This window comes from Danio rerio, chromosome 15 (genome assembly GCF_052040795.2).
Source record: "Danio rerio strain M-AB ecotype USA chromosome 15, GRCz13ab, whole genome shotgun sequence".
In the NCBI taxonomy this organism is placed as follows: domain Eukaryota; kingdom Metazoa; phylum Chordata; class Actinopteri; order Cypriniformes; family Danionidae; genus Danio; species Danio rerio.
The window spans coordinates 15,542,168-15,564,353 of NC_141035.1; the positions used below are offsets into that span (position 1 = coordinate 15,542,168).

Consider the following 22,186-nt stretch of genomic DNA (forward strand, 5'->3'; position numbering starts at 1 on the left):
CTACTAATTTGACGTAATTTTGCTCACATGGATAATTGAATATTAATCAGATGATGTCATTACGCTGCTGCGCCGTCAGCCAATCGTTGCATTGCTGATCATGATTTTGAGGATCGATAGAGCTGTCCTTCATAACACACGCAGCGATCTCAGATCAGTTTATCCAGACATTCTAATCTGATCCGCGAACTCGTTTGAAGAACCAAATTAGTGAGAGATCAGTTATCAAGATTAAAAGATCCGGGATCTGCCAAATAATCTTAGATCATTTAAGCGAGGTACGAAGAACGGACCCCTGGTCTGTAAAAACACAAAAGCCATATATACTGAAGAAAATAATGGGAGTTGAAAAATGAAAAACTTTAAAAAGTGTAATTTATTATTATAATATTTATGTGTATTATAATCCACACTGAAAGTCTATCTAGTGTGTGCCTTTGTGTTTTAAGAGAGAAAGAGAAGAGACATGATGATTGATCAGATGATCACGGTTTCCCAGAGTATAGCTTTAAATGAACTGTAAACTTTGAGTGAGAGACTGTGACAGAGGATAAAAGTGGATAACATGACAGTAAACTCACAAGTAAAAAAGAATGTAGGTGAGCCTATATGATAGCATCCTATCAGAGAGGAATTAATAGATTCAGGGTTGAATAAAACATACTACATTGCTCTGAGCACTTCTAAAAAATACACAATTTACTCAGCCTATATTAAATAATGAACATTACAAAAACTGCCTGCTGATGCACACAGTTAATGTTGATTAAGAAAATAATAGTAAATAATAAAAGCAATGTATTAGAGACCCGTAAAAATTTAAATGTTTAACTTAACAGTGAAACATCCAAACATAGTTTAAAGATTTGCTGTTTATCTTGAGCCTCCTTTCCACTCCACACGACAAATAAAAGAGCGGCAGTCATTCATTTAAAATATTTAAACTCCTGCAACAAGTGTGCGACCGGTCGACAGGATTTGATGCATTTCAGTGTATATATATATATATATATATATATATATATATATATATATATATATATATATATATATATATATATATATATATATATATATATATAAATTTTAACATTTATATTCATAAATTAATGATAAATATATATATATATTTTTTATGTTGTCTCCACAATCCCATTTTTTAGCTGAATTTTTTTGTTTTTTAAATTTTTTTTATTTAAGACATGTCGAGAACAGCTTCTCTCCCATGGTGCACGACAAAACTGAAAATTCTGTGCGACTGCGACAAGTGGGCATATCCCGACAGTCTTGTTCCACGTGCAGTGGAAAGGCAGCTTTAGACATAAGTCGTTTCAACCAGCTTTTGGTTATAGCTTTGCTTACTACTGTGGACATAAATGTAACAAGACAATCTCACATAGTCACAGAGCTTAGGATGCTATTCATTTGTTAAAGTACTGCTACTACTACTACTACTACTACTACCACTACTACTACTACTACTACTACTACTACTACTAGTAATAATATAAATAATAAATATTTGTTTTTTTATTCAAGTTTTACCCTACAAAGGGCATCAACTCACACAAAAATAGTCTAAAAGGTACTCAATTAACAGCAGTCAATTTAGCCCATTAATGCATTTTAAAGTACTCTTACTAAACTGATATTTTTTGTTGCACAAACATAGAGTGCCTGAATGTGATACGCATTCCAGGCATACTGATTTATACTAATGCATTTGAATCAAAACCCATTGTCTATTCATACTTCATTTTGAAATCACTGGCAAAGGAGTTCAAGAGGTTTCGCACAGTGAGAAAACCGCCGCACGAAGCGCATCATTGTTATGATTGATCACTTATATAAGTGCGCTCGAACAACAAGCCTCAATACAGAATGATAATTACATCAACTCGACGGCTTCATCAAAAAATGCGGCGATAATTTAATCTGACCCAGTTTGTGTGATTCATTTTTCTAGGTCTTGAACTCGACATGTATTTTTCAAGTCAATAATCCATCATAAGACGCTTAATCCTGCCCTGCCAACACACCAAGCGTTCAATCGTCGTCCTCTCGGCTTGTTTAACCCCTTATTACGTCCTATTTTCACAGCAAGATTCGACATAAGGAAATTGTAACAAGCAAAGACAAATCCCGTGTCCTTGAATGGCTAAATTCTGCTAGGCATTCTGCTGATGTTTGCCTTAATTAGCACAGAGCTGCATGGATACCCTCAGGAAAATAAACTTGGCAGAGGAGTGAGTGGGTTTGAGTTCTGCTCAGTTTGGAGATAACCTTTCTCAGTCAGTAAACATGTAATGTCAGTCAGCTCCCAGTCTACAGCCTAAATGACCCCCAAACGCTCTGCCACCCAGCCACTCCAGATACTGTCATCATCTACTCTCTGCTGTAGTGTCTGAATGAGTGTGTGAAGCTCCATTGCTGAATGAGGTCAGCCAGACAGATGTGGTCTTGACATATTACCGCTGGTTAGCATAGACAAGCTTTCAGACCCCCGCTGCTATTCTTTCGCTGCCCACACTGCGATAAGGGCCCTACTGGTTGGTTATTTCAGCTGCTGTTGCCCTAACTTGTCCCACTTCACACTTATGTATGCATGTATAAACATATACTGAATTAAACAAAATGAAATATCAATGCATTCATACACTTCCTATGTTGTCTGACCTAAATATAGTTACAGACACAACAACACCTATACTAGAGTTCATGACTGTTTGGCAAACACATGGCCACAGAAAAAATCATAGGCTGAGGGTGTACAATCTCCAGGGTAAGGCTGAGATGTGAGCTTCATTTTGATGCATTTAAAAATATTTTCTTAAGTGTCCAAGCCTGATAAAAATTAGAACAGACACCGCATTTTTCAGTCAGATGATCAAGCCTCACAGTTCAGCCATCTAGATTTGAGACTTCTTTTCCAGAAATTTATCAGCTTCTCCAGGGTGCTCAAAAGTGTACCTGATTCCGTCCACAGTAATTGTTAATCTTGCAGGGTAAAACAGACTGTAGGTTATTCCGGCGGCTCGCAGCTTGGCCTTGACTGGATTGAACGCAACGCGAAGTTTGCCGACTTTTGGACTCATGTCAGGGAAGATGTGTACAGGGGATCCCTTATAGTAGAGACGGCCTTTATTTCTGGATAACTTAAGAAGTTTCTTTTTGTCCGCATAATAGTGGAAGCGGACAATTTAGTTGTAGGTCTCGGAGCAAGGGTCCTGTGCGCTCGATCCACCATCATATTAGAATCCCTAAGTTCGTCAGCTCCAAACAGCTCCAGTAGCAGTTCTTTGATGAATCGAACCAGATTTCCCGCTTCAACCCCTTCAGGGACTCCAACGAATCTTAAATTTTGTCTCCGGCTACGATTCTCTAAATCCATACACTTCTCTTGTATTTTTTGTGTTCTTTACTCATGCGTTCGTAAGACTGTTCAAGTACTGCCACTCTATCCATCGTGTCACTCAAAGTTTTTTCCCATGCAAGGTTGCCAGTTCCGAGAAAATTTCTTCTCGTAGCGAACGCAAATCCTCTTTCATCTTTTCGCGTTTTTTTTGCATCTCCAGGTGGAGGTTTTCGATTTGTGATTTAATGTCCTTAATCACCGCTTTCCGATGAGTTTGTAGCTCTGATCGGTGGGTTGTTAGCGAGATGGGAGAGCCGTCGTCTTTGTCATCCATTTTGTAATCACTGCCTTCTGCTTTTGTATTATGTTGAATTGACAATGTAACTTTCTTGCTCGAACTCGGTTTCATGTCGAAAAGTTCGTTATTATGATTATTTGACTGACCTGTGAAGATTGCACGGGGTTGATAGGTCTGTTGAGAGATAAATGATTATTTATTTGAGGAGCTCCCGTCTGTCTGGCTCACTCCATGCGGGCGGAAGCGGAAGTCTGCATTTAAAAATATTTTCGACCTACTAAGTTAAGTTTTACTAAGTTTTATTTGATATAATTGTATAATCTGTGTTTTATAGCCCATTTCACTCCATTATGGATTTGATTTAATAAACTACATTTGTGCACAAATATTGACCAAACAACATAATAATTAAATGAGGCATTTGTTGTATTTTATTTTGCTTGTTGACATTCTTCGTTCTCACTCAGATCATGCATTAGGGCTTCCCGTACTGTAAAACACCTAAAACACGGATTACCATAAAACTTGTCGCAGTGAAGCATTTTTTCTTGTTAACTGCTAAAAAGGATAACCGAAATCATTTATTGATTTCATGATGAACATCATAATACTGGCCATACATTTAAAGCACAATATATGTCCTTCAGTTCAATCACGTTCATCGACTGTCATCCGTGAACTCTATCATTGTAATCTGCTTTCTTTTCTGTCTGTTCCATTGCTCACTTTTTTTTTATTATTATTTTTTTTGTAGTCTGAAGCGCATCAAAAGCACAAAACGTGATGGATGTCTTATAGCATCTTTGCATTGCCTTCAAATGTAAATCACTTGTGCTTTATGAGTGTCTGCTTAGTGCACAGGCTGCAAACCCCCCTTCATGTAATGTAATGATTGTGAGGGCGCAGGTGAGACGTTTGAGAGACACTCAAATACATCACGTGCGCTGTGTATGCAACGTCTATAAGTGATGTAAAAGTGTAGATTAATAAAGGGACTAAGCCGAAAAGAAAGTGAATAAATGAATATGGTTTAGAATTTTATGTTTTATGAGATTATTTACATGTTTTGTGTTTATTTTGCGTTTAATTAGGAATTTTGCAGGATCGCAAACATTTTAGACTTTTTGTTGATTTTTGGATCCAACGATCCTGAAATCCGGAAAAAACTAGGGGGTCAGAATAAGCAATACAAAGAATATGCATTATTAGATTATCATATTGCGCTAGTGAATATCTCCATGGTGAGTTACAAGTACTGTGATAATAATACTAAACGCTGCTTTGTGTATGCTTTGTCTGTATGCAGTTCTTCTCCCAGTTTCCTTTTGTGGAATCATAAAAGAGATTACTGCCAGAAATGCAATCTCTCACACAAGCACAGAAAGTGGTCTCTCGTTTCAGTTGGCTGCTGTCTGTTTGGTGTGCTAACATGCACCTTTCTAGTCCAGATGCGAGTCAATGCAAGCCAACAACACTTTTGCTTTTGTTTTCATTAGAATAAGTTATTTGGTTTCAACTTTGTGTGTCTATGCCCTTATGTTTTAAAGTTGATTAAGACTGTGCTTTACATATTTTATAAATATATATTTTTATTTTGTTGTTAATATACAGTAGGAATTTACAGTGAGAATGTACTGTGGGGGAAACCGGAGCACCCAGAGGAAACCCACGCAAATGCAGAGAGAACATGCAAACTCCACACAGAAGCGCTAACTGACCCAGCCGAGGCTCGAACCAGTGACCTTCTTGCTGTGAGGAGACAGCACAAACTACTGCGCCACTGCGCCGCCCATATTATTATCATTATTAGTATTATCAGTATTATTATTATTATTATTATTATTATTGCCAAATCCCAAATGTCACAAAACCAATGTATTTTTATTAAATGTGATCAAAACTTAATACAAATATTATAATGTATTTATTATACCCCTTTTTTATTTAAAACTTATTTAAAGAAACTCTATGAATTTTTTTTTTCCCTCTGTGACATGTACATGCCCATTCCATGAAAATATTTCATCCACAACTGCAGCTGAGATAGCTATGCTCATCATTTTTAAATATCTGTGGAAAAAAAAAAAAACGATCCAGACCAGCAGTTATGAGGAGCTTTTCTCTCGATAAGCAACTAGAAGCAAACAGCAGGTAGTGGTTTAAGTGAGAATGTACCACAGCAAATTTCATCTTTGCTTGGCTTTCCTAGCCTTACACACGCTCTGCTTATGGAGATAATGGATCCTATATCCTCATGGTGTCTTGGGTCAAAGAACAAACCAAAGCAAAACATCAGCTCTTACATACTCTAAACCATTCTAAAGTAATGGTGTCTTTTCTGTGCTGGTTTGGCAAAACAAAAGCAAACAAAATGTCTATATGCATCAATACATCCTGAAAACTGTTTTATGTTAGCATCAGACAAGACAAAACTAAACAAGTGCGCTTCCATACACTCTTTACACTGTTTAACTTATGAAGGGTTGCCGACCAAATCAAATTAAAGTCAGATCAAAGTGACACATAAAAGCATCGACACATCATTCAAAATGCATATCGTCACCTTAAAATTTTAATTTATATATTTTTTCTGACATTTTTGTCAAAATAGAGTTATTGACATTCTTATTATATGACAACTTATTTACATTATTGGATTTTTTTAATGACTTTTTATTTTAAAAAATGCTACACACATACTGTTTGCTATGTGGAATGCAAAAACTTTGAAGCTCAACATCTCAGAATCATTCAGAATCCAAATAGAACCTTATAATTCCAAGGTGACGATATGTACATTATGATCATCATTCAAAAATATGTTTGCTGTTTGTTCAAACTACTCATATAAAATAAGCTGAAGCAACACAACTCATGAGGTTTTAAAGAACAACTTAAAGATGCTGGTTGTGCTGTTTGAAAATTTCTTTACATTCCAATGGTAATGATTAAAGTAAATGATCTAAATGTGAAAAACATTTTAAAAACCTCAATCAATATTGGAGCTGCCTTTGCATGCTGAAGAATGGATGACACCATGGTTGAAGGGTTTCTCTTAGACAGGTAATATTATTATTTTTTTTTAACTATTTTAGCTTCATGCAAAGCTGATGTAACATTGGATGTTGTTTTTACAAATGGGTTATATCTTCACAGAAGTGTTGCTCAGCCACTAAAATATTCCAGTGAAAGTTTGATAAGACTATTTTCAGTTCCATAACGCTTCACTAGCGAGTAAACAGTTAAATTTGCAGCACAAGGATAAAGAATAAGACTCCTCCAATCAGCCGTTACTTTCACTTTCTCTCTTTTGTGGATAAGGACGCACAGACATCCATTAACAGACATAATTCATTTAGTTTAAGCACAAATATTTGTTTTTCAAGAAATTCAGTTTTAATTTCCAGCAAAGGAATAAATCAATAATAATAACGAAGTGTGGTCAAAAACAATGGTCCTTAACACACCTCTTTTCTAGAACGAAACACCCATGAGTCCACAAAGTGGCGCAAATGGATTTGCTATTTAAACAATGTGGTGGATAAAAGGAAAATTAAGGTTGCGTTGGTCTAAAAATAGCAACACATTGGGGTAAACACATTTTGCACCTTATTGCGTCATGTGTATGATAGCACCCCATGTGTCCAAGATACATTATGCATTAGGACACATCCTTAGTGATGTATCCTGGGTGACCCAGCTGAGGTTGATCAGACCCCGGCTCGCATGTCAGTAGCCATCCCTCAGATCAGCCCTCTTTATCCATAACCATCCTGTGGCTTTCTCTGCAGCTTCATAAACTGACTTAATGGCCCTCTTCTTTGCTGCTACTGCTAGGCTTAGTATGTATTTTATTTTAAAAATGTTATTTTTTTTAACTCGTTATACATCTTTACCACAAAAATGGCCATAGCGGTTATTCTGACCATACTGAATATCTGTCACATCAAATTTACAATCAAAGCTTTAATTTGCATTATAAGATTAAACTTGAAAATCTGTCATTATATTTTATGAAGTTATCACCCCAAAACTGCTATCTGTTTTGGAAAATAGCAAATAATTGTGCTACTAGACCACCAATGTTTCCTTTAACAACAACTTTAACCATAAGGTAAACACAAAACAAAATTTTTCATCTGGAGCTCCTTCACGGGACGAGGTGCGCGTCAATGTTGCCGACGGCCAAGACGAGGGCTATGCGTCCACACGTTGGCTGCGCCATAGCACACATATGCGTTTGATGCAGAAGTATAAATCAGCCTTTAGTCTCTGATTTATCAGAAATCACCACAGCGGAATGAACCGCCATCATTCCAGCATATGCTTTACACAACGGATGCCTTTCCAGCCGCAACTCAGTTTAGTGAAACAACCATACATTCTCACATTCACACATGCACTCATACATTATGGCCACTTAAGGGGCGATCACACCTAACCTGCTTTTTACATTGAGAGGCACCTTTTTTGACCTTTTTTTGGCACCAAATTCTATTAAGTGTTTTGTAATTTCATTAAAATAACAATGTTAGAATGAAATATACATTTAGAAAACGTCAATGTAATATAGCTACATTGGCTTACATTTAACAAAACCATCAAAAAGAACGCCTCTAGTGTTAACCAATATAATTCCATAAGCATACTGTATATTGAATGCAGGTTTCACAGCCCTAATGTACTGCGTACATTATGCACATGCTTGGATTGTCACAGTTATGCATTACACTGTTTGAGAAATGACTGCTCAAAACAATACTGCGCACTGTACCAAAACGTGCAGCACCATTACTCACAAAAACATACCAATGTTGCATCTCGATACAAGAACATTTATATAATGCACCTATATCCATGCAGGGACATTAAAAATACACATTTAGCAATCACCAAAAGCCTTTACAGCTCCTCCAATGGGTTTGTGTGTGTCGCTGGCATTTCGCTTGTATCGTTCCCACAGAAAAAATGATGCTTCTGACTATTGATGCGACATTTAGAGTCAGCTGCCACTGAAATGCTTTGGACTGAGGCTATTACCCAGAAGGCTTCACCATTCAGCTCTGAAAGCATCATGTTACAGGAGCTTTAAAGAAGCCTTCACCTTGAATTAGGCCAGGTAGGATATACGCACTAGACCGTGGCAGGCCGGTTTTCCAGGAATTTTTTTTTCCTTTTTTTTTCATTTTAGTTGACCTATGACCAGATACTTGGTTGTCCTGGATACAGCTGGATCTTTATACATGCTATAGGCAGCAAGCAGACTTATGTCCGGGATGCATTTACCATGTCATACACCTTTGAAAAAAATGACCTAAATAAAAAATGCTTAATTCTATATACTACTGATCACAAGTAAAAAAATAAATATATATATTTATAAATATTGTTTAATTCATTTTTAGCCAACTGTGTTTTAAGTTAATTACTGAAAATTCAATGCTATATGTAAGGTTGACACCAAGTGGTTGAACTAGGTATTGCATTCCTTAATCAAAACAAATGCAAGCGCAAGTTGCCAGATTGAGGTCCAACAGGAGCGAGTCTGACTATCAAGCCTAAAGAATGATTTAAACAGTTTTCTAAATAAAAGCAACAACACAATAATAGGAATATTTTCCATAATAAAAGTAGTTTTTGGTCTAACCGAAACCTTGAATTGGTATTTTAGAAACAGCTTCTATTTCTTGCAGCTACACAAAAGAAAACAGACAATGATCACATCAGGTACACCTTGTGTCCTTTATTCAGTGTTAAATGCTACTATTGTGAGTTTGAATGCCATTTCACGTGACATTTATTACTATATTACTGAAGGCAGCAGCAGATAGTTCACCTCAGATCTTAAAAATAAAATAAACCATTTGAAGTTGAGCTTGACTGTGAAATAATCCAGATCAACTGTATCAGTGATTCAGCATGTACATTTAATGATGTTAAAGAGGTTTAAAGTTAATTACTTGGATTATAAAGCTTATAATTTTGTTAGAGTGCAGTAAGTACACTATTTTGTGCTTCTGAATGGCTGAATTCATCTGGTGCAAACAGTCAAATTGCAAAAAGTCAGATCTCTGTAAATCTTGCCAGGTAGCGTGTTGTTAGGACGCTGATTACAATGTAACCTGCTCAGCTAATGTTTACATTCATAATATTTATATTATTTTCTAATTAATAATCTCTTGTGGTTATTAATCTGAATCTGCATCTCATTTCGGAATCTGCTACTGTCCACCAGAGGTCAGATTTCGGTCACGGACGCATCCTTTGAGAGCCGTTTTGAATAAATAAATGAATGAATGATTGAATGAAATATGTGTTTTTTCACCACGGCAACCCGGGGTGCTTAAATATAATTAGTTAAAGTGACATTATTAAGTTTCACAATAGCTGTGGCACTTATAGAAAAAGAAACCCTGCTGGTGGAGTGATAAAGAGAGAGAGAAAGAGTCTAGAACGGTCCTGTTATCTGTAGATATCTTTTTTTTTTTTTCAAAAAGTGAAAACAAGTCATAAGTTTGAGTAGCATAAAATACAAGCATGTTAATAAATATAACATTTTATATTTATAATATATCTTAAATATAAAATATATTTTTTTAATAAAAGATAGAAACCATCAAGTACGAGAGTTTGAGCAGAGAAGGATGTTTTTTTTTATTATTATTATTATTATTATTATTATTATTATTATTATTATTAGCTTACATTTTTTTCATTTTAATGAAAAAAGTAAACTCTATCTTTGTCTTTTTGGCCATATTGTCACTCAAACTTAGCATTATATGCCTTTTGCAATCTAAATTGAATCAGGTAGAGAGTTAGTTTGCCTTACAACTTGATTATGTAAACACATCATATCCAGATGATTAGACAATAGGAAGCAGTGCTTGACATTGATGTGTTTTGAACCACAGATCTGTCAGTTTTGTATATGAAGTAATAAGTGATGAGAAAACAATTCAGGTACATCCAGTTCTGATTTGTTTTCTGATCTTTCAGACTGATTGTCATTGTAAGGGTAATGAAATCAGATTGGTTTGCTCAGACGGAGAAGTCAATATCCGGTACAGTACATGATTTCCATAGTAATGCTTGCTTCATGAAGTTTTTGTATGAGGTGAAATGTAAAATAAAAGATCAATATTAGCTGGAGGTCATTTTTCCAGCAAATATTAGCAAATATTCAGATGCACCTCTTTTGCTCAGACGTATTTTCCTCTAGGTTATTTTTAAAAAATAAATGAAATGAACTCTAAAATGTATTTAATAAATGTCACTTTTGATTAATTGCATTCCTCTTTGGTGACTAAAGCTATTAATCTCATTAATACAGTTTTTTTAATTCTATTTTATTATTTTTTGCTGTTCATGCTTTTAAAAAAAGAAAGAAAATGCTGTCAAATACATCTAAAAAACTGAAAATCTCAATTTAGCTGTTTGCCTGAATGAAACCTAAATGTCTCAAAGAATGTTTATAGATATACTTCTCTCAGAGTCTCATCAAGTTACGGCATGACAGCTGTCAACATCAACATCTGTGCTGCTTTTTCATTTGAGCTATGAAATTGCATATCTAGGACAATGATAGAGGGGTACTGTACTTCACCCTAAAATGACAACACAGCTGTTGTGCAAAAACAATCTGTCTTTTATTCTAAGAAGGAAATATTTAGAAGAATTGCCCTGATATTCTCTGTATAGTGAAAGTCAATAAAAAAATCGTCGTGTTCATAAATTCAATTCTAATCTCCAGCAAATAATAAATAAACAATAATAATGAAATGTGGTAAAAATGAGTTATATCCAAACACACCTCCTATTCCGATGAACCCAGGCGCATAAGCTCTGCGCTGGACTTTACACCAGCTTTTAGTTGGTCAATGGCACAATCTATTTCAGTTCTTCAAAATAGTCACGCACCAACATTGCAACTTAATGCACCTATATTTTAGACCAGCATGCCCATAAGTCTACAAAGTGGTGCAAATGGATTTGCTGTTTAAATAGCATAGTGCAAAACATAAAAATTAGGGTTGCGCTGGTCTGAAAGTATCAACAAATCGTGCCATGCACGTCTTGTGCTTTATTGTGCTGGATGTTTGACAGAGCCCTTATTCACTATAAGTACATATATATATATATATACACACACACTCTTAAAGGGATAGTTCACTCCCAAAAATCTATTTGCTATATGTTTACTCAGTGGTTCAAACCTTTATGTTTTTTTTTTTTCTCTTGAAAACTGTGTTTTTATTAAAAAAAAATAAATAAATAAAAAATTTGTAACCTGAAACCACTGAGTTCCATTGTAGGTATAACAAATGTGAATACAAAAGTTACTGGCTTCTTTTTTCCAATATCTTTCAAAATATCTTCTTTACAGAAGCAAGAGATTCAAACAGGTTTGTGACAAGTGAATAATGAGTATCATTTTCATTTTCAGTTTTGGGTGAATTATCTCTTTAAGGGTGCTTTCACACTTGGTTTGATTGTCCCCTCTTGCCAACTTCTCAGCTGGCATGTGTGGTCACAGAAGCCACGGTGCCAAATGGAAAGACGTACGCATATCACAGTCGTTCTGCCTTCACTGAATTTTTTTAGTTTTGGTAACATACAGAGAGCTACTTGTGTCTATCTGCCGCAAAATATGTTAAAAACTTTCAGAACATAGCACAAGTTGTTTTTGGAGGCGACAAGCAGACATCGCTGTGTTTGAACTGGGACAATCCCACTTGTCATCAAGGTAACACTAGGTGATACTCAAACATACACAGAAGAACGAACGTTATGAAAACTTTCATCATTTGGTATGATTGCATCCATATCAGAAGTGAACAGGGTCAAAGTTTGCACCAACCGTACCCCAGACCACTTCTTTCACTGTACTCAGGTGTGGGTGCACAAACGAGTTTCGAAGACAACATTCACACTAGCTAAATGTGAAATGAGCTTCTACAAGGGTAAATGGTAGTAACAACTCTATATTGAGCTGCAGCTCTATAGAATAAAGAGTTTATCAAACACATAGGAAAAAGGCTACTTATTTCTTTCGGATTGCTTGAAAAATGAAAGACAAATGTGTTTGATTATAGATGGAGCTAAACTGTGTGCCAGTAGGACCAGAGTTTGCACCACTAAAGTATAGTGTTGTCATGATACTGGAATTTGATACCAATCGGTATTGACATAAAAAAATAAAATAAAAAAACATTATTTCCTGCTAACATTTGAGTGCTGTTGAGTGTGTTCTTAAACACTGTTGATTTGCCATTGTATTCACATGCTCAACAGAAATGACTGTGCTTGGCCGTGAAGGCCATCAGTTTACCAAACTCACCACTGTTTACTTGGTGTAACCACAGATACAGGGACACTGGAGTGTTTTAAAGGCTTGAAAATTAATCGATTCATCAGCAGAACGCACATACGTCAGCTTATAAACAGACCAGCTGATCCTTGCGGCTTTAAAACGCTCCAGTGTCCGGGAAATGCTAGAACATTTAGCTAACTATCTCATTTTGTGTTATAGGTGCTAAAGAAAATCCTAGATTTTATTTGTAAACAATACACATTGAAGGGAACCTGCTACTTTAAAGGCCTCACTGCAGTGTAGGACAGGAGAAGAATATTAGATTTTTTTTTTCTGTTCGATTTTCCGTTTTGAGATTCCAATATTCACCCATGAGTGAACATCATAATTAAGCTCATCTGGAAGAGAAGACAACAATAGAAGACCCCAGCTGTTTGAGAGCACCACTTGTATGGTGAAAGCTGTAAACTGGCATTCGCAGCCAAACACCTCCCCTGCGTTCAGGCCGCTTCAACTCCATCGGAACACATTTTCATTGTCCAAAATGTTGACCACACAAGACACACAAGCACCAAAGGAATTTTACAACTAAAGCTGACTTGAGGCTTCTTCTGCCGGCAATATTTTACATTTGTGCACAAACAACACAGGATCTGAGCTACACGGCAGATGGAGACATGGATTGCGTTTGTTCCTCTCAGAAATAAATCGTTTCCCCTCAGAAGACTTAAATCAATTGTGACCAGTTGTATCTGCCTGCAGTTGCATTATTTTTTGTTTGTGTTTTATATTGACAGATGGCTGGGTTTAGGGGGTAAGTGTTGAATCATGTGCACATAAATGTGTAAATAGTGTGATGTAAATCAATTAGTTTTGACTTTTTAGTTTGCACTATAGGCTGTGCAATAATGACAACATTATTACCCAGTATGTCAATTAATCATCATAAAGTCCCCAGTGACTTGCTTGATTTATTTTGCCAGCATATTGACACCAAAGGTTGCTTCTTTTCTGCAAGCGAGGACGCTGAGTGATGAAAAAAAATGCCAAAAGGTGTTCCTGAGCATTCAGGTCATGTCACATAGATTGTTTTTTGTAAAAATATGCATGTTTTGACCTTGTTTTGATGCATGTTTTAGGCAACAAAAACTGGAAAGCACCCATAAGTTGATACATTTGAGTTGCAGTATGGACATTCTCAAATAGAGACTTTCAAAAGTGTTGATGCAGTTTTTGTCATGTGACCAATTCAGCTAAAATGGTGGTTGCATTTTACAGCAGTGGTTTTGGAGGCTCTCCATTTGGACAGCATTGCTAAAGACAAATGTCTGATTGTACATGCTTCAGATTGCTTTTCTTGAAGAACATGGAATGTTTACTCAGAGCTATTGTTTTGGCATATCTACTGGTCTATATTTTTGCTCACTTTAGCAAATGTATACTTCTGTGTTAGTTACAGCAACTGTTCCATCTTACTTTATATATATATATATATATATATATATATATATATATATATATATATATATATATATATATATATTTTTTATTTATTTATTTATTTTTTAAGCATGGTCCTTTTCCTTAGCATACTCTATGTATTTGATGTTTCCAAGAGCCAGAAAATGGAAGGCGAGATGGCAAAACTCAAAGTGTCTTACCACTTAACACATGCAGTACAGGAACAAAAGCATTTTCAGATGTTTTAGTGTGGATAAACAACTTTTAGGAGACAGTGTTTGGTTGTTTTTTATTTTTTTTATTTTATTTTATTTATCCGAATTAGTGTAGATAGCTTCAAAAAGAGAAGTCAAGTCGGAGTCAATATGTGATGAGAGTGACAACGGGTTGTATTAAGCACCTGAAATATACATATTCAAGAGTTCACCCTTAGCTGACACACTTAGCTTGTTTGGCATGCTGTCCCAGGAGAGAGCCCTGAGCTCATAAGATCCTCGAGCCCAGGGCTCCCTCCCATTGCATGGCGAGGAAGGAGTTTGAGCTCAGGTTGATTTTGAGAACTCCTCTGCTGAAGTAGCTAATGGACAGATAGGCATTGCTCTTAAGATATAACAACTTACTAGGAGCATGCTTATGATGCCAATTTGGATTAGTCAGTTGACTTAAGTTGTGTTTTTGGATGGTGGGAGGAAACCGGGGGCCCGCGGGAAAAACCCACATGAGCACAGGGAGAATGTGTAAATTCCACACAGAAACATCAGCTGGTTTGGTAAGGACTAAAACCAGTGACATTCTTGCTGTGAGGTAACCGTGTAACCACTGGGGCAACCATGCCACCTGTCTAGGAAAGAAGGAGGAGTAGGGGTGGAAGGGGGAATTTTTCAAAACAAAGATGGCTGATAGGGAATTTAGGCTATTTATAGTGAGTAAGGAATGGTTAAATTGTTATCTGTAAGGATTGACAGAGTGTGGCTGTTTGTAAAACATACAGCATCATCTGGTGGTTAAAATCTAAATTCAGATTTGATTCAAGAGAAAATTGCAAAATCGATGCAGAATCATTTATCGATTAGCAGTCAATTTATTTGTTGTGGGCGCTCTTGAATGTCTTTGATTTTGTGCACTATTGTATTTGTTTACCCAAGCCAAGCTTAGTGGGTGTCAGAATGTAGACTGATTTTTGAGTGTGCATATGATTCAGTGAGCTTTTATGTTTGTATTACAGATGTTTCCTATACTCGAGGGCATTATATGGTAGGTAAGCTTAGCTTGAGAACATCTACACACACTAGTGAGTGAGTGTTTTTCAGTTAAAGTAGTTTATTTAAAAATTGTATGCACCAAAGCTACCGTGTTTCTCAATTTTATTTGATTAGGAAGATTGGAGGTTTGGGTTTTCATTTAAAATGATTTGTTTTGTTTTCTTTTTATTTAGGGTTGAGGTTAGGATAAAGGTTAGATTATGGTAAGAGTTTGTGTTAGGGTTCTGGTTTAAGTTACATAACTCAAAGTGTTTTTTTCATGTTATATTTCATCATCCTTATTATCATTACTGTTTAGTATTAATATTAGTATTAATGCTATAGCAAGTTGTTTGTTTTTTGTAAAGATGTTTTCTTTATTTTCTTTTTATTTGTGAATTTTTGTTCTCTTTATAAAGTCAATAGATCACTGCCCCTTTTCCACCATTTCTGTGTCCTTGTTTGTCTGTCTTTGCATGTAACCTTATTCTTTAGCTCGTTCTTAAATGCAACAATCCATTTCCCTTGACATCTTTATGGAGCGTAACACAGCCCTAATGTAAATGGCCCATATTGCTTTCACTTCTTTTGTATACTACCCCCACAAAAGAAAGCTATTGTAGGTGGAAACACAAGCCTGATCAGGGTAAACACTACTGACCTAAATCATACATTATAGCTCAAAAATAAATATCATTAATTAAATTAGTATCATTAGTAATGGTACCACTCCACTGACAGTACTGAGAGTGTACAGTAAATATACTGTATTTACATACTGTATATGTCGTATACACTTGAAGTCAAAATAATTAGACATTCTGCAAAATTATAATTCTAAGAAAAATGCCCAAGTGTTGTGTAACGGAGAGAAGAGTTTTTCAACACCTTTGTAAACATAATAGCTAACAAGCAGCGATGAAAGTGACATTGCACTTGGGCTCACTGCTGCACGGTGGCCTTAGGATGACAGAGAACAGCAGACAATAATAATTGAAGCTGATATATAAAAAAAAAAAACCTGAGCAAATCACAGATTTATGCTAAACTTCCATTTTTCAGCAAGTGGTGCTATGACTGTGACTCAATGTTGGCATGTGGATGTCCTCAGGACAGGAATCTTATCGAACGTGAATTTTCAGGCAGATCGGACATTGTGTGCTGTAAGTACTTCCTCCTCCATGGTGAAGCACTGAACTTTGTCAGTCCTCCACAGACACGCCCTTTGGCAAAAACTCTAGATCTTCACAAATTAGCATCACAAAGGCATTTGGACTAAACTAATGGAACATGAATTTGATTTGATAAAATTTGTGGGAGGAGTTCGTTACACTGTAAAACATGTAATTTACCGTTGCCAGCAGGTGGCACTGACTGGATATCGACATGTAACATGGATATTGGATGTGTAAGGAAAGGTAAGGACTGTTATTAAACTTGTGAATTTTGAGGTAGATTGGACAATGCATGACTGAGTTATAACAAATTTCTGTTTCGTCATAAAACATCAATGTTTTGGAGGCCTCTACAGACCCGCCCTTTGATGAAAACTCTAGATCTTGGCAATTTAACAACACTAAGGCCTGTAGATGACAATACCAAATTTTGATGTTGATCTGATAAAATCCTTACTGTTGGGTTTGGGATTTCGCTTCATGAGAAAAAATTTTGTAGGCATTGGCATGTTTGATGTGTGTGGCAATTTTTGTATGTGTGCGTGATCCGTAGCTCGGGCGCCAGTCCGTCAAAAGTGCATAGGTGGTCTTGTCGAGCCATTTCTGCTACACCCCCTTCTGAAACCTATAACAAACGTAAATTTTCGCCACTTCTGGGGTGTGTGCAACGTTTTGTGAGTTTTCAGGCATGTTAAGACCCTCAAAACTGCAATTCATCCTGGAAAAGAAGAAGAACCGGAGAAATTCTAATTCGGCTATTTCGGTTTCGGTGCTCGGTACCTAATAATAAATAATAACTAGTTTCTTTTATCTTTGCCATGATTACGGTACATACTATTTTACTAGGTATTATACAATTTACTAGCCTTTAATACTCAGCCTTCAGGTGCAATTTAAAGACTTAACTAGGTTAATAAGTTAACTAGGCAAGTTAGGATAATTAGTTTGTTAAACAACAATTGTTTTGTTTTTTAGAGAATATTTCTTATGGGGAGCTAATAATATTGTTATAGTGATTAGTTCTACGCCGTTTCCATAAGGACTTCGTCAGGATACAACAAAAATCTAGCTTAAGAACTATTTACACTTTTCCAAGCATCAATTTAAATAGAATTTCAAAGAGCGGTCAAAGAGACTGACTACCATCAAGCCCCTTCATTCTTTAACTTGTTCCCAGATTGCTTATGCATTTGGATGACATATGACACTACAGTTAATTAATATTATGTAACATCAAATATGCAACATAATATGCAAACTGTATCAAACAAAAATAACACTACCTCTCAATACAAATAATATTACATTATCTAACAAATAACAAATATTAGTTAAATTTGGTTAAAAAAAATAAATAAATACTGTTATTTGCATGGTATGAACATTTCCATGCTCTGTTAAGCATCAATGGAAATATAATAAAAAAGTCACAGGAGTGCTAGTAATTTTGACTTAAACTGTATATATGTGTTAATACTCCTTTTAGTATTCAAAGGACAAAAGTCAGTCATTAAGGCACATTAGTTAAATGAAAACACGGTGTTGAGTGCATGATTGATTGCGGTGTGATCTGCACCTCTATCAGAGAAGTGTTGACTGGCTGCAGATGCTCATGAAGGCTCCACAGGCGGCGTCAGACTGCAGATTGGAGCTGCTACATGTGGACGGTCTGGCAGAGAGCGGAGACTGGAGGCATGGGCCCAGGAACATGAGAGTATCTGGCACTCAGAGCTGCGTCTGACTGCGCTGCAGATTTTGGAGCTCCATCCACCTGTGAAGAGGAGAAAAGAAGGAGGGACGTTTTACACGAGACACAAAAGCACTTCTGTCTGGATTTTTCGCCTCTCGGGACAAGAAGGCCAATGCATTTCCAGGCCGAAAAAACAACAGCTAGACAGTGGATTTGCACCTCTTTTTTTTTTTTTTTCTTCAAGGCAGAAAACAAATGGAACGAAAAGAAAATGAAATGCAGCAAGAGCGAGGACATTAATAACGACCCAGAAGTGTCACGCTGTTTGAACATTCCCACCATCACTCTTGATAATAGCTGCCATGCGCAATATATTTAGCTCCATTTTCTTTGGAAACAAATCCGTGGTATTATTTTTTCAAGTGTTTCTTTTACAGTTGTCTACCTTCTGTATTGCTGCTGGTTACGTGTGTCCCACTGGACGGTTGGCACAATTACAGCTTGTTCTCTTTTTATTATTATTTATTTATTTTGTTTCATTTGCTAAATTTGTGCTATTGCACAAACAAAATAATGCTGCATAATCTGGTGGAGGTGTTTTTTTCTTCTTCTTCTTCTGTCGATTGCACCATTTTAATTACTTCTTTCAGGGAGAACTTACTGTAGGAGTTTTGTAAAATGAGCTTGTGTTTGCTGAGCGAAACATCATGAAAACTCCAAGATGTGAGTCATTTTTTAAGACCATTAAGATTTATTTTTTGCGTCGTGACAGTAATTTTATGAAAATTCTCATTAATATTATGACTCAAATGTAATGTGGCAGCATTATATAATGGCAGATTATAAGTCGTGAGCATTTTCCATAAAATAATATACTATAATTCATACACTATACATAACACTACATGCTCTATACTATATATATATATATATATATATATATATATATATATATATATATATATATATATATATATATATATATATATATATATATATATATATATATATATAATATGCTATTAATAATAGTAATAATAATAATAATTTATTCATTTTCTTTTCAGCTTAGTCCCTTTATTAATCCTGGGTCGCCACAGCAAAATGAACAGCCAACTTATCCAGCACATTTTTACGCAGCAGAGCCGCAACCCATCTCTGGGAAACATCCACACACACTCATTCACACTTTTTGTATACTAGGGTCTATTTTAGCATACACAATTAATCTATAGCACATGTCTTTGGACTGTGCAAACTTGCAAACTCTTCTCAGAAACGCCAACTGACCCAGCAAGGCTCAAACCAGCGACCTTCTTGGTGGGAGGCGACAGCACTAGCTACTGCACCACTGCGTCACCCTAATAATAATAATAATAATAACATTAATATTAACATCAATAATAATAATAAGAAGAAGATGAAGACAAAGAAGAAAAAAAGAAGACGACGACGAAGAAAAATAACTTCAAATGTTTCTTATTTTGTCTGGAAGAAATAGTAAATTACAATTGCACTCATAATGAGTTTGTACTTGATGAGTGAATCTCATGAATCCTCAGAAATATGACTTATATACTGTATTAAGAACATTCAAATCTTTGTTTGCTTACTTTCATGAAAGTCTTCAATAATCTCAGGGTTTTGTGAATTGTGATTGTACGCCATTGCCACAATTGAAAAAGAAAGAAAGAAATAAAGAAAGAAAGAAAGAAAGAAAAATAAAGTATATGAATTAATAAAATAGATATGGAAAACTATAATGTAACAATAGAAACTACATTGATAATTATTAATACATAATAATAATACTAATAATAATAATAATAATAATAATAATAATAATAAGAAGAAGAAGAATATTAACAACAACAACAATAATAATTATAATAATAATAATAATAATAATATAATATTGCTGTTTATATCACTGGAACTTGGTCTTCACTGCATAATTTTCCTTTTACAGTATACAATGTTTGTGTTAAATATATATAAGTTAGGGGTGTCAAAATTAATAGTAATACTCGACCGTTAGAAAAGCATGTTCTATATAGTATAAATGTGAGTGATGTAAATGAAACTCGGACATACTACATCCGCCATTTCACGTGTCGCTTCACTCCCATTCATGAATTCGCCCGAGGGGCATCATGGCATATTGTAGCGTGCATCAGATGCCCACTTCAGAACCTCGCCGGAAGTAGTAAGCCAGCCGGGTACTTCTCGCATACTGTTTTTCAAATTCTATGAATTTGGACATAAACCACTTGGCTTGCATAATGTTTTTAGCATACTACATAGTATGGAAATATGCTATTTCGGACAAATGTATCTATAAATGATGCAGGTTTTGATAGTTTTGGACTGCTTTTGACTTCTTTTAGATTATTTTCTGGAATTCATTGTATTCAGTATATTATGTGGAGTCTGCACTACCACCATATTGTGGCATGATATTATAGATTTTTAAGATGCATTATACTGTACAGAGCACAAGGTACGGCAGCATGATGACCTTTTAATTATTTAATCACTGTTATTAGCAAGTTGTAAGGAAATTACTAAATTAACTACTTTTTTAATAAGAAAAGGCAACTAATTGGGTATTAGTTCACCCTACATCCTCTGACTAACTTCAGAATGTCCGTGAGATGAAAAGCAATCCCGGGGCATGAAACTCTAATCGGCGTTTGGTCCCTAATGAACATACAATAAAAATGATTGAATCCAAGAAAATATCAAAATAAAAATTAGATCACAACTAATAATATGATCAGCTCAAAACATAAAAGGTAAAATTGGAATAATCACAATCGAATTCAGCTTAAACTCGGAGCTGAAAACAAATTAAATAAATTTAAATAAATAACCAAATTCTTTTCAGAAGCACTAGAAAAGGCTTACATGCATTTAACCTTCGAATATTCATTCGATTCTATTGTTTGGCTGATAGAATGGAATCTTACACTGTTACCGAATTTGCTTTTAAGGCCTACAACAAAAGGCTGGTAGTGTCACATAACCAGCAATCTGTTCCTGAAAGATCACTGACATACTACGCATGTCATTCATGAACTACATATCCCAGCATGCCTTTGCACAAACCAGTCACCATTAATCACACACAGCTTAATATCGTCATCATCAATTGTTTGGACTATTTATACACATTGCACACACCAGTCTATGCGGAATCTTTGTTTGTCAGTACCTGTATGGTTTCAGTGAGTGTCGTCCTGTTTAGTTTTTCTAGTTTTGTTTTGATGATTGTTTTGTAACTTTTTGTACTTTGATCATTGCTTTGTTTTTGCATTTTTGATACCCTTCATGATACCTGAGTTTTTGTTTTTTGACCTCATTTGTTTTTGCCTGCACGAATAATCTTTTTCATTAAAATTGCATTTGGATCCAACCTCTTGTTTTCGCTCCCTTGACATCCGGTGACAGGTAGTGACCACAGCAAGCTTCTTTCTGGATTTGTGACAACACCAACCACGAAATGTATAAGCTCTGCTCACCGGTGTGATGTGCAATTGGCAGTTAGCGAATCATAATACACTTGAATATTCTGAGGGTGTGGCTTCATAGAACCAGAAAGTCTACAGGCAACATCATTTTTAAGATGACAGAAACAGCAGGGTAGAATGAAA

The 22,186-nt window shown here is 35.6% G+C and overlaps 1 protein-coding gene across 2 annotated transcripts in view; it reads right to left on the minus strand.

Annotated features, from left to right (window-relative positions):
- Window positions 1-22,186, minus strand: part of zgc:172282 — a 269,591-nt gene that overhangs the window by 137,010 nt on the left and 110,395 nt on the right. The window contains exon 2 of one of the 2 annotated variants that reach the window (XM_087282218.1): window positions 18,420-18,614. The gene's annotated coding sequence lies outside the window, so the exon portion shown is untranslated. 2 annotated transcript variants of the gene reach the window in all.